Source organism: Phyllostomus hastatus, unplaced genomic scaffold, assembly GCF_019186645.2.
Source record: "Phyllostomus hastatus isolate PE091 unplaced genomic scaffold, TTU_PhHast_1.1 phas_scaffold_93, whole genome shotgun sequence".
Lineage (NCBI taxonomy): Eukaryota > Metazoa > Chordata > Mammalia > Chiroptera > Phyllostomidae > Phyllostomus > Phyllostomus hastatus.
In genome coordinates, this window is record NW_025334042.1 from 44,164,353 (window position 1) to 44,176,930 (window position 12,578).

Genomic DNA, 12,578 nt, shown 5'->3' on the forward strand with positions numbered 1-12,578 from the left:
TATAAAATCACTGAGTATATTGGCCTCCTATAAAAAAACACTTAGAACAATGATTAAGTATTATATAAAGTATCATAACTGAGTCTCTTTGCTTTTTATGGCCAGTTCACATAGTTTCAATAAGAATGTGTTTTCCTTCCTACGAGGATAAAATTGGATAAATTTGTAACCATGGCAAGAGAACTGTGATCTTTAAAAACAAATCTCCTATAATCAGTTATGACAAGAAACAAGGATATCTCAAATGTAGGAATGATGCCTACTCAGTCTTCACAGCAAGTCAATTTAGTATCTCTTCTATAACTTATGGATTCTCAGCTTTAAGGGAATAAAGAATATTACTTCCTGACAGACAAGAAACATTGACAAACGTGGGAATCTCAGGAACCATGATATCTTACAGATTTAAGTAGGGCTGGTAAAAACTCATTGAGGAAATATATGGCTCTTGGTTCCTGACTTTGCAATCAAGCAGATAAAAGTATGTAAGTTAATTATTACACTTTACAAAACATCTAGATAGACATTAACTCTTAAACCTCTATCAAATGGATATAGTATTGTTAACCACAAAACATTAATCAATACCTTATTAGACCAATGTAAAGGAAATGGTCATATAAAACATCAAAATAAATAATAAGAAAAGTATTGAACAAACGTATGTGGTCAAATCTGTGCCTTAAAAGACAGACACTTGGCCACAGAAAAGGTTATGGTAGAAAACTGACACTTTGTTTTGCCTCAATATTGAGTAAGCAAGCTCCATTGCTGGAAGGTAAAGGAGGAAGGAGCACTTTGCACCCTGAAATTTAAAAACAAAAAAGCAGGGTATGGGGGTTGGGGAAGTAATCCTATGTGGATTTAGTACTCAAAATAAATGACAATACCTCTAACTTTCACAATGATGGTTGTCTGAAAAAATTTGACAAACCTTGAAGATAAAAAATTAATGTGAGATATGGCTCCTTTTTCACCATGAATAGATAAAGAGGCTTACTGCAAACTTAGTGAGTTTAGTAATCTTATAGGGTTTTTATTCTTAATACTTGGGGGTTTTTTTACACATTCAGTATTTTTTATCTAATTTTTTTAGCAATTTACACTATTTTCCCACCCTTTCTTTTAAGTTAGTGTGACAATTTCCATAATAAACTATTAAAGGAGAAGCACTGGTCAAAAATGCAAACAGAACAAAACAAAAAACACAACCCAATTGCTGCTGCTTTTTTAAAAAAACAACACTTTTTATAATTTAATGAATCAGTCTTAAAGCGAGACTCCCTCTCAAATCTTTGCAAATCAACTACTTTTCTAAATGTGTATTTTTCTCTACTAGTGAATAGTATTATCAAACTAACTTTTCTAAATTACTTTATAAATGCACTTAAATTCTAGCTCCAGTAATCAAGAACACTGTCATTCTTCTATATATCTTGCACTGCAGGGCTTCCTATAGCTGCATTATGCTGCCTCTTAGCATATACTCATGCCTGACTGATTCACCAATTCATTGAAGTCATATTAAGAAAAATGTGCCAAAAACAAATACTAAGAATTTTACATGTCTAATCTCTTATAGGTCTCATAATAATCCTAGCAAGTATGTGGAATCACCATTTTATATATAAGGAACACTGCTGGGAAACACTAATTGCCCAGGTCCCAACACAAAATTACTGTTCTTTCCATCTCACTATATATTATTAACTGGTTAAAAAAATACTTAGTCTTTTCTCTTGTTCTTTTTTTCTTCATTTATTTGTTTGCTTTTATTTTCCAACTTTTATATCACAATAAGTTTGTGAGGGGAAGGAATTACATACACAAAGTTAAAACACAAAATTATATTATTCCATCTTTTTAATCAAACCCTTACTAATTTGTATATTATCTGTCTTTCAGTTTTTTTAGAAGCTTATTTATAGGTAAACAAAAGTGTTTCCTTGTTTTCTTAATTTTCTTCTATTTCTTACTGAATAACTTATTCTTCAAGTTGTTTTACCATTTTTAATTTTTCATAAGCAAACTGCGTATCTGTCTTTGACAATTTATCCAGTGGGTGCTTAAGTAAATTATTTTTAAAAAGAAACAGTTCTGACGTCTGTGGATAATCATGAGTTAAATGAAAGGAGCTAGAATATCTTACTCCCCTTTTTTTCACGTCCACCTAAGACAAATCGGTTCTATTCTTTTAATAAGCAAATATTTATTTACTGAATATTGAGGTAGGCATTATAGAAAGCAACCTCATAGCTTTCAAAGTGGTCTTATCATGGTTTAATCAAACCTAATTAGAAGAAATTTGTCTTTAAAATGTGACATTTGTCAAATATATCAGAATATTTCTAACTGCAGGAAGCTTATAAAGTACTATGCAAATAACAATAAACATAAAAGTAGAAGGAAATAAATGCATTTAAAAGAGATACAAAGTAAAAAAGAGAAATTAGAGAACTTCCAGCTCAGAATAAATACAGTTCCTTTATTAGGTTTAAAAAAGTATGCAGGAAGGGAGCCATGACTCTTATTTACAAAAATCAAGGATTTATGTTAGGAGAGCTACTTTGAGTTCTCCTAACATAATACTAAGATTTCCTTGATCTCCCCACAACAGAGTCTCACTTTCTATGCCTTACACAAATATCTATTGTTTCATTTATCATCTACAGAAAGCTATTTTTAATTACTTAATCATGGAAGTTTCACCTATATGCAAAGAATTCATGATCACAATCTTTTTACTTATGTATATTACAAGGTCTTCAAAAATTATCTTCCATCTTGAAAATATAAATTGTATATATATTCATATATACATCTATAGTTATGAGAAGAAAAAACAGAAGATAATGAAAAAAATACACTCAACTTAAGAGACTAAAACAAATGGTCCAAACAAATGTCATGCAATTACCCACTATCCTTCATCCTTTTAAAATAAGCAAGTTAACAGGCAAGGTTCAAAAATATTACAGTAAGTTTTAAAAATTAAATTAAAATTACATTTCTTCCAAAAGTAATCATGATTTAATTTTTGTTCATCATCACTCAAAGACATGTTTATTGATTTTTTTAGAGAGAGGGGAAAGGATGGATGTGAGACAGAAATATCAATTGGTTGCCTCTCACACACACCCTAACTAGAAGGGACCTGGCCTGCAACCCAGGCATGTGCCCTGACAGGGAATCGAACCCACAACGCTTTTGCTTTTGGTTTATGGGCCAATGCTCCAACCAAATGAGCCACACAGGCCAGGGTGTGATTTAATGTTTTCAAAGGCAAAGAGAAAAGAGGAAGAATTCTACCAAATAAGATAAACATTTATAATAACCAGAACCTCAGCCACAAATCATGAACATGAAGCTCTCAAAATTCCATTTCAAAGGAAGACATACAGAGTTATAACTGGATCTAATTCATAAAACAAAAAGCCAGTTTTCAATATCAAATTAAGAATTACTTAGAGAGACTACTTCTCCAGCTTCCTTTTGTAGCAGAAAATGCTAGTTGTTTTCTAATAGCCATTTCTCTCCTTCACTCAAAATTTTCTAGTTCTAGCTCAATGCATGATTGTCCAACTGGATACTGTATTTCCCAGCCTTCCTCTCTCAGCTAAGTATGTTCCAATGACTAAATTTTCAGCCATAAAACATGAGTCAAAGTGGTATGTCCCACTTCTAGGTTATGTTCTCAAAAGAATGAGTGGGCATTCCCATTCACTGTCTTTTCTCACTTGCCCCTGGCTGATGAAACTTTGTAGTAGTTCTACCTAGAAACCATATTCAGCGTATGAAAACCATTTGTTAATCCAAAGCTAGCTGTAAACCCTAAAAAGGTCTGCTGTAGTGTTATATGAGGAAAATAAACATTTATCATCCTTAAACAATGGTAATAGAGTCTCTCAGAGAAGTTTAATCTTTTACTGTCATCCAATTAGCTCCTGATATTTACCACCTAAAAAGAAATTTAAAAAGTTCAAAGATAGTCTTTTTTTCTCTTCCATGCTTCCCCCTATCTCTTCCTTTTCTTAAAACATTTATTCTAATAAGAGTAACAGGGCAGACACATTCTGAAACTACAAACCCTTAGTTGAAAATGAGCTGAAGTAATCAAGTCATTATTGTTTCACCAAACCTTTTTTATCCTGGTCCTCAAAACAGCAGATTCTCTTTTTCACCTTCTAGGTTTACCTTTCTACAAAATGGAAGATTCGATCTTTGTGAATTACTGACTCAAAATGAGCTCCCGTTACAGCTCTGCCTGTTCTGAGAATCACTATTCTAATGTAAAATTCAAATTTTTATTAGAATGTAAAAGTGCCAGAGTGCTACACACATAACTCCTAAGTTTTCCATTAAGACAATAGTTCCTGGAAGTAGCACAGGGCTATACAAACAACAAAGACAGACATTTTGACACTGCTATCACCATCAAAGGGCCCTCTCTCACACACTAAAGGGTTTCTAGCTAGTTATTCCTAGCTATTAGATACAAAGTAACACAAAACATTATTATATTATTCTGAGCAATGAAAAACTGCAGACATGAATAAGTAAATATTTCTGATGGTAAAGTTAACAGGTCATCTTCATTTCCCAGACTTCCATGTTTATGTAGATCCAGTTACAGACTGTCAGGGAGGCAAATATTAACTATACCCATAAACCTCGGTCTGCCACATTTTTTTGGACAGTGGCCAAGGAGATGGATGAGTCATTATCTTAAAGGCTCAGAAAAGCAAATGATTAAAATTAAAAATGGAAAACATTCACATTGTATAAATAAGCACTACTACCCTGATCTTCTCATTTTGCAGGACTTAAAAAACTGAAAATGCTGCCCAGAACTCATATTCTCCATATCCATTACAAAATGGTTTGCACCCTGTAACTTACAGAGAATATAAAGTTTAATTTGGTGGAACTCACTTTTACTTTTCCGTGTTGAAACAAACTTACATGACAGGAGAAACCACTGAATTTCAAAAAAATACTGAATTTTTATGATATTTGTATAATCAATTATGTAAATACTATTAAAACACCACCTAATTTAAATCTATAATATGCCCAACTGTTAGGAACTCAAAGGTAAGAACTTCGTCCTCAAAATTAGGTACGCCAGTGTGTGAATTTTCTGTATAACTCAAAACAAAAATAAATAACAGAACTCTTTCTAAATTAAATCATACACTTTTTTGCCGTCCTGAACAAGTTAAATATAACTATTCTCTATAATTCAGAATCACTAATGAGATTGTCAATTACCATATTGATTACTGATTATATAATGATTGCATAATGCCGATTCAGCTCTAGAAACAATCATTCCCAAACTAAATAACCTCAAAACTAAGATTTTAAATTCTTGCTTCCAACACTTGAAATCTAACACCTCTACACTATCAAGATGCTAGCCATCATTTCTTGCCACTAACCATATATATTTCTCTAGTAGCACTTCTGTCCCAAATTTGCTGGTTCTCATCTATTATAGCCTGAAAAAAACAAGTATCATTTGTCAGAACTAGGAAAAGTTCTCAGATAAGGACAAAGATCATACAAAAACAGTAGAATACAAAAATTTCTGAAGCAGATTTGCTTGAAAGAGATCCAAGATGGGAATTTTTCATTACAAGAAAAAAAAGAAAATGCTTAAGAGAAGCTAATAATATCTTTACATTCCTACCCATTTCCTAGATTTATTTTCATAAAGTGAATAGTATTTCACCATTTTTTCTACCTTTACTTCCTGTTTTTTCATCAATTTCAACTAGTTCAATAAAAATATTTTGAAATAACCCAACTTTCTATCCTATACACATTACAAAAATGATAAAGTAGATTTACAACTGAAATAGATCACTATTAATGAAGATGATACTATTCACTGCAATCAGTACAAACAGTAGATTTAACAAGGAATCAATTTAAATTATCAGGTTAACACTCTTATGAGAGAGATTATAATACTTGTTATCAAAGAGACCAAAATCAAAAATTTTTACTTTATTATAGTATTAGGTTCCATTCTGACCAGCAAGTGAATAACTTCAAAATTCCTCCATTAAAAAAAAAGAAGTCTATGTTAACCAAAGAAGAAAAAATTTGGTTTCAAGTATTGTAGAACATTTTATCTTAAAAGTCTATTTTTCCTATTTCTAACTTCACATTTGTTCTATTTTCATGTCGCCATGTCCTAAAGCAGATTAAAAATAGAGATGTACTATTACATACTCTTCCAATTCACCCTTATTAACATTATATCAGCACTAGAAAACGAGTACATAATACCTTAGTGAAAAGTAACAGGTATCACAAATTTTCTGAGTTCCTAAAAGTAATACATGTTTGTGGGATCTTCAGGAAGTGTATCATATTCAAAAAACAAACAAACATTATAAAGATTTAAACTCACCCCAATTTAGGTTTAATGCAGTTCAAAACAAAACTACAAATAGTTGGCTTTTTAAAAATGAACCAAATGAATCTACAGTTCATCTGCAAAAACAGGAAACACTAGCTTAAAAAACTGTGAAAAGGAATTATGAGTATACATTTATGTGGTCTATAACACCACAGCAAATAAAACAATTCAGTACTTCTATACGAAAAAGACCCCGATACAGTGGTTGTTAACCTGCTTTTAGATTTTATATTACATATTCCTGTGAGAAGCTAATGAAAACTATAACTCTTTCCTAAGAAAAGTGCACATATGCACTCACATAATATTGTGTACATCAAGGTATCCAAGGAACTCTTTAAGCCAATCTATAGAACCCATGACCAATAGATCCCCTGACTTAAAACATCCCAAGTAAATGAAGCAGAACTGATAGCTCAAACCTAGTAGTTAAGATCAAAAGAAACAAAGCAATAAAAGAAGGATCACTACAACAAAATTCTGAGAAAACTAGATATTTGGAAAAAGTGGAAACTAGCAACCCATTTTTACACAGTACATTAAAATAAACTCCATACACATTAAAACATATTTTTTGTTAGTTTCTAGAAAAAATATACAACGTAGATGGAACATTTAGTCATCCCACAGCAGGTAGTATTTTCTAGGCAGAGAAATCCTGGAAGAAATCACAAATAAAAAAACCAGTGGGTTTTACTATGTAAAAATATAACACTTCTCAATATATAAACCATGAGCAATTTACAAAATAATGAACTAAAAAGAACTGCACAAAATATGAAAAGCAAAAGGCAAATATAAGCAGCTGCTACAAATAACAAAAATATTACCTACCACAGAAAAATAAACACACAAAAAACCTCACAGTTAATTCACAACAAATGAGAAAACTGCATATATTAAACATTAAAAAGTTCAAGTTCACTAATTATAGAAAAAAGGAAGTTAATGAGATACTATTTTTCAACCACCACACTGATGGTGGTATGGAAAATGCTGTTCATAAACACTTTTTATCAATTTTGTGAATTGCTTTAAAAGCACTCTAATACATTAATTTCAAAGAAATTTTATAAGATGTAGATCATAACCCATGGAAAAGGATGTTCACTATAGCATTATTTATGATAGAGAAATGGGCAACATGCAAAATAGTCAACAACAAAAAAAAGGTTTAATAAGTCACAGTACATTCTAAATAGAGATAATGTTACATGGCCATTTAAAAACATATTTGAAGAATATTTGATAATTTGGGATGTTCTCACAATATCATATAACCTTAAAAAACACATTCTAAAACAATAATAAATTGGAAAAATATATACAACATGATACTAAAAGAACAGGAATAAGATTATGATCCAATTAAAAACAGATCGATCAATCAATATTATTGATCGATCATTATTGATCAACTGCTCAACCATGGGAACATCACAAAAATCACCGAAATATTTAGAGCATTTATTTCTAAATGATCATTAATGTCAACATGTTCCGATGTGCTATAGTAAGTAAAAAAATGCAATTTATTAATTTCACAAAACTGAAGATTTAAAACCCCAGTAACTTTTATTCATTCCTGTAATAACCTAGTTTTAATAGTTACATATGATGCATACGTGTCAAAATTTTGTGGTATCAACCATAGAAATGTCAAAACAAGCTTGTATTGACAGTACCAATGAACAGTGTATGTTCAGACAATTCATTGATCTTAGTTTTCTGTTTATCGAACTATACTTGCCTTTCTAACAAAGATGACAGCAAAATTGTTCTACCAATAAATATTTACATTTTTCAATATGTTTTTCAGTGTTTTCAAAGTACCTCTTTCGAGGCTTCACCGTTAACTTAAGAGGTAATCATTTGTATATTCAAACGAAAACATGAGCTTGAATGTATACACCAAAATATTTCACTTTTCTGGAAATACAAAGTGTACCATTCCCTAAAGATCGAAATTCTTTTCATAACCTAAATATGTATGTATCTACACATACACAGAAACATACACACAGATACAGGAAAATACAACATATTTTAAATGCTAAAAAAACACCAGAAACAATGTCAAAAGAGGTGGGGGAGGAGTCTGCTGGGTAAACCACCAGAGAAGTATAAAAGGGAAGATTGCACAACTGCCCTCTAAATATATTTCTGAGTAGAAGATTCCAGAAGCCCAGGAATTATATTAACGACAAATTTTCTGTTAAGAAAAAAGAATTTTTCCTATCATTCCATTCTATGTTGTGCGTGGTATTATTTTTTAAAAATTCACCAACCACAAGTATTCCTTTCAACTACATCTTAATGCTACTAAGAGTACTTGTTTAAAGTTAAGGCAATAAAAACGACCCTAAAGCAACCAAGACTGCAAAGCAAGAGCCACTTCTTCATTTGACAGGGGACTGATTTAAACTTTAAACTTATCAACAAACTGTTATAACCACAGATGAAGTTTATGAAAACCATTTACACGTTTTTAGCCCAGTAAGAAATAATTTGCACAATGGTAGAATTATCAAATTGTGTAATACTTCTCCTAAGCATGTTATGTAAGATTTAAATATAGTGGCACTACCATTTTAAACTAAAATAATCAATAGCATACTTACAACTACCTTCTTTAAGAAAGTAAAACCTGGAACGCACTTACAATTTTAAAAAGCCAAACACAACTTTACCCTAGACATATGTATATTGGTATTTTTTATTGATGGTTCACTTAATTCCCTCATAAAGGCCTCAGTGTTGTTGGAAGTTCTTCACAGAATTCTTTGTCAGAAAAATTTACCAAGTTTTATATTTTATATAACAAAATACTAAGAAAATGACTTAATTTTAAAATAGTAACAAAAATGTTCTGAGGCAGCAATGCACAAGTCGTCTGAGACTGAAAAATGTGAAACTAAAATACAAGTATGAACAGAGGCACACAAACTAATTCAAATTAAACCTTCATTGACTTAGGATCAAATATTTTCTAAAAAATAATTCTTTTTAAACAACTCCCATGACCCTCCCCCTCATATTTCAAAAACTCAAATTATTTCTATTCTGTAAACATCCCAAGATGATAGCACTAGTAAAAATAGGGTTAAAAATATATTTGCAATTATGCAATTCAAATAAATGCACTTCCTGTGAGAACACCACTAGGTGCTGATATTCACCTTCCTAAATATAAGCTTGAATCCAGCAAAACTCTAAAAGTGAAATTACAATCGAGAACCATAAGTGACAATCACTTTCACAGAAAATAAAGTCCACAGCTTCTCAGAATAGGAGAAAAATATAAGAAAACAGTTTGAGCTCTGCATACCAAGAACAACATAAGAGAAACATTTTTCTAGAAAAAATGTGAGAATTTGAGGGTAACAAAATGTAACCCCTCGAGAACGAGGGAAATTAAACCTAGAACCCAAATGGCGTCCAACAAGAACATTAGATCTTGAAAACGAATATTGCGCTTGCGCAGCCACCGCCCAGTCCGCTGCACAACTGCAGCTAGAGCCCGACCCCGCAAGATCACGTGCTCCAATGCAGCGCCGGCCCGCAGCTCCGCAACCACGCACGCGCAAACAAAACTCCCGCAGCCGCCATAATGCGGTGTTGACTCTACAGAAATACAATAGTAATTTAAGAAAATATTGTTATAACTGCCCCTAGGATGCACGTATACCTTTCCGGGCAAGAGATGTGAAAGTGGGAATCAAGTTCCTTCCCACAGCGCCCTCCGCGCAGCCGCCCCCAAAGCTGCTGCCTTAGTCTCGCGCGCTTCAGTCGCCGCTCCGTCACCGCTGCTGCTGCTGCCGCCGCCGCCGCCGCCGCCGCAGATTCAAAAACAAACCCGCTTCTCCCTGCACGCGCGAGGCCGTTATGCAAATAATTGTAGGCGGGGCTCGGTGGTCGTACTATTGGCCACGCCCTCTACACTATCAGCCAATAGCCTGACGGACTGGCTGGTCCTTATGCAAATCACATGGTTTTTTATTTGAATGAGGGAATTTGGCCCCGCCTTCTGTCGTGGAGAAGAGGAGGTCTGAGGAGATTCGAGGTGGTGGCGCTGCGCCTTTCATTGCAGTGTGTGGTATGTTTTACAGTGGAACTTCCCTAAAGAGTGAAGTGAGTAGCACTTTGTGAGTGCCCTCTATGAGCCTTAGAAAGAAGGAAGGAAATAAGTAGGTGAGAGTTTAAAAACTGAGGAAAAGATTTTTGAAAAGGGCTAGAGTATGTTCATTTGTTCATTATTTATATTAAAAATTCAAAATATGCTTTAAACTCTCTATATAATGAGGTAATGAGAAAAACACATCTTTTCATTTATTCTGTGCCACAGAAACCACTTCCAATGATATACTTCCACCAGAAGCTGTATCCCTCTAATTCAATTTTACATGGGGAGCCAACCATTAATGAAAACCAGTGGGATTTAATGGAGAAGGTGCTACTTAGTTGGAACTTCTGGGCTCATATCCAAGTACTTGGGGTTACTTTCCTGTTAATCAGAATAAGTGTTACTCAGTGTTCTCATCTCTAAAATGGTGATAATGTCTGCAGTTAAAATCACTTGAGGGAACTAAATGACAGTATAAAACTAAATGTGTTTTGTAAAGCCTGAAAAAAGATCATAAAGCTTGACTTTTAATGTAATTTGTCCCTTAAATTAATCTATTCATTTAATATTTATTTAACAATCACTGTGTTCCAAACTATATTAGGTGCCTATCTTCAAGAAATCTGTGCTACAATGGAAAAAACAGAAAAGTAAACGGGAGATTTTTGTAAGTAATAAGGAATTAATGCAAAGTGGTTAATACTTATTTTTATAATTTGGGCCTCTCAGTTTAGTTGATACTGAGTAGATTTTAGGACGATCACCTAATACAGATTTGAATCAGTAATGACTTCCTAGAAGAGGTAATCTCTGATGTAAGAACTAATTTAATAGATTTATTACCTAAAAAGTAAACTTTATTGTCTCACTTGAAAGATTTAAGTCAGGAAATAACAATTAGATTTGCATTGCTTAATTGCTAAGCTTTGTAAAGTACTTAGAACAGAACATAGTATATAGTTGCTCAATAAGTTGCAAATAGAGGCCCAATTATAACATTGTTTTATAATTTACTTAGTACATAGGTGCTCAATTATAAAATAAATGCTCAGTAAATTATAAATATTAATATTGACATTAAAAGTTCTCTATAATATGAAAAATGGGATTATAATATTACAGTCTATTAGGTTTCTCTTTGTACTAAGCAAATAAAAAGGAATCATTGTTATAATCACCTTTTTTAATATTTTTATTTTAATTGTTGTTCAAGTACAGTTTTCTTCCTTTTACCCCCATCCCAACCCTCCCCACTTCTCTCCCATTTCCAGACCCCCCCCCCATTATTGTCCATATGTCTTCCATACTTCTTCCTGCAAACCCTTCCCCTTTTCCTCTGAAATTCTCTCCCCTCTCCCCTCTGCTCACTGCCAGCCTGTTCTCAATTTCATTGTCTTTGGTTATATTTTGCTTGTTTCTTTGTTTTTGTAGATCATGTTTCTGTTAAAGGTGAGATCATATGGTATTTGTATTTGTCTTTCACCACCTGGACTATTTCACTTAGCATAATGCTTTCCAGTTCCATCCATGCTGTCACAAGGGTAGGAACTCCTTTTTTCTTTCTGCTGCATAGAATTCCATTGTGTAAATGTCCCATAGTTTTTTGATCCATTCATTTACTGATGGGCACCAAGGTTGCTTCTAGCACTTGGCTATTGTAAATTGTGCTGCTGTGAACATTGAGGCGCATAGGTTCTTTTGGATTGGTGTTTCAGGGTTCTTAGGATATAATCCTAGCAGTGGAATTGCTGGGTCAAAAGGCAGGTCCACCGTTAGTTTTCTGAGAAAATTCCATACTGTTTTCCATAGTGGTTGTACCAGTCTGCAATCCCAACAACAGTACACTAGGGTTCCCTTTTCTCCACAACCTCTACAACACTTACTGTTTGTTGCTTTGTTTATGATGACCATTCTAACCTGTGTGAAATGGTATCTCATTGTGGTTTTAATTTGCATCTCTCTGATAGCTAGCGATACTGAGCATCTTTTCATGTGTCTCTGGGTCCTCTGTATGTCCTCCTTGAA

General features: G+C 33.1%; 1 protein-coding gene across 1 annotated transcript in view; it reads right to left on the bottom strand.

The window, feature by feature from the left end:
* Positions 1-10,301, bottom strand: part of LOC123812908 (activating transcription factor 7 interacting protein) — a 118,389-nt gene extending 108,088 nt beyond the window's left edge. Inside the window, exon 1 of the mRNA XM_045829821.1 lies at positions 10,119-10,301. The gene's annotated coding sequence lies outside the window, so the exon portion shown is untranslated. The remainder of the gene's footprint in view (positions 1-10,118) is intronic.
* Between the last annotated feature and the right edge of the window lie 2,277 nt (positions 10,302-12,578).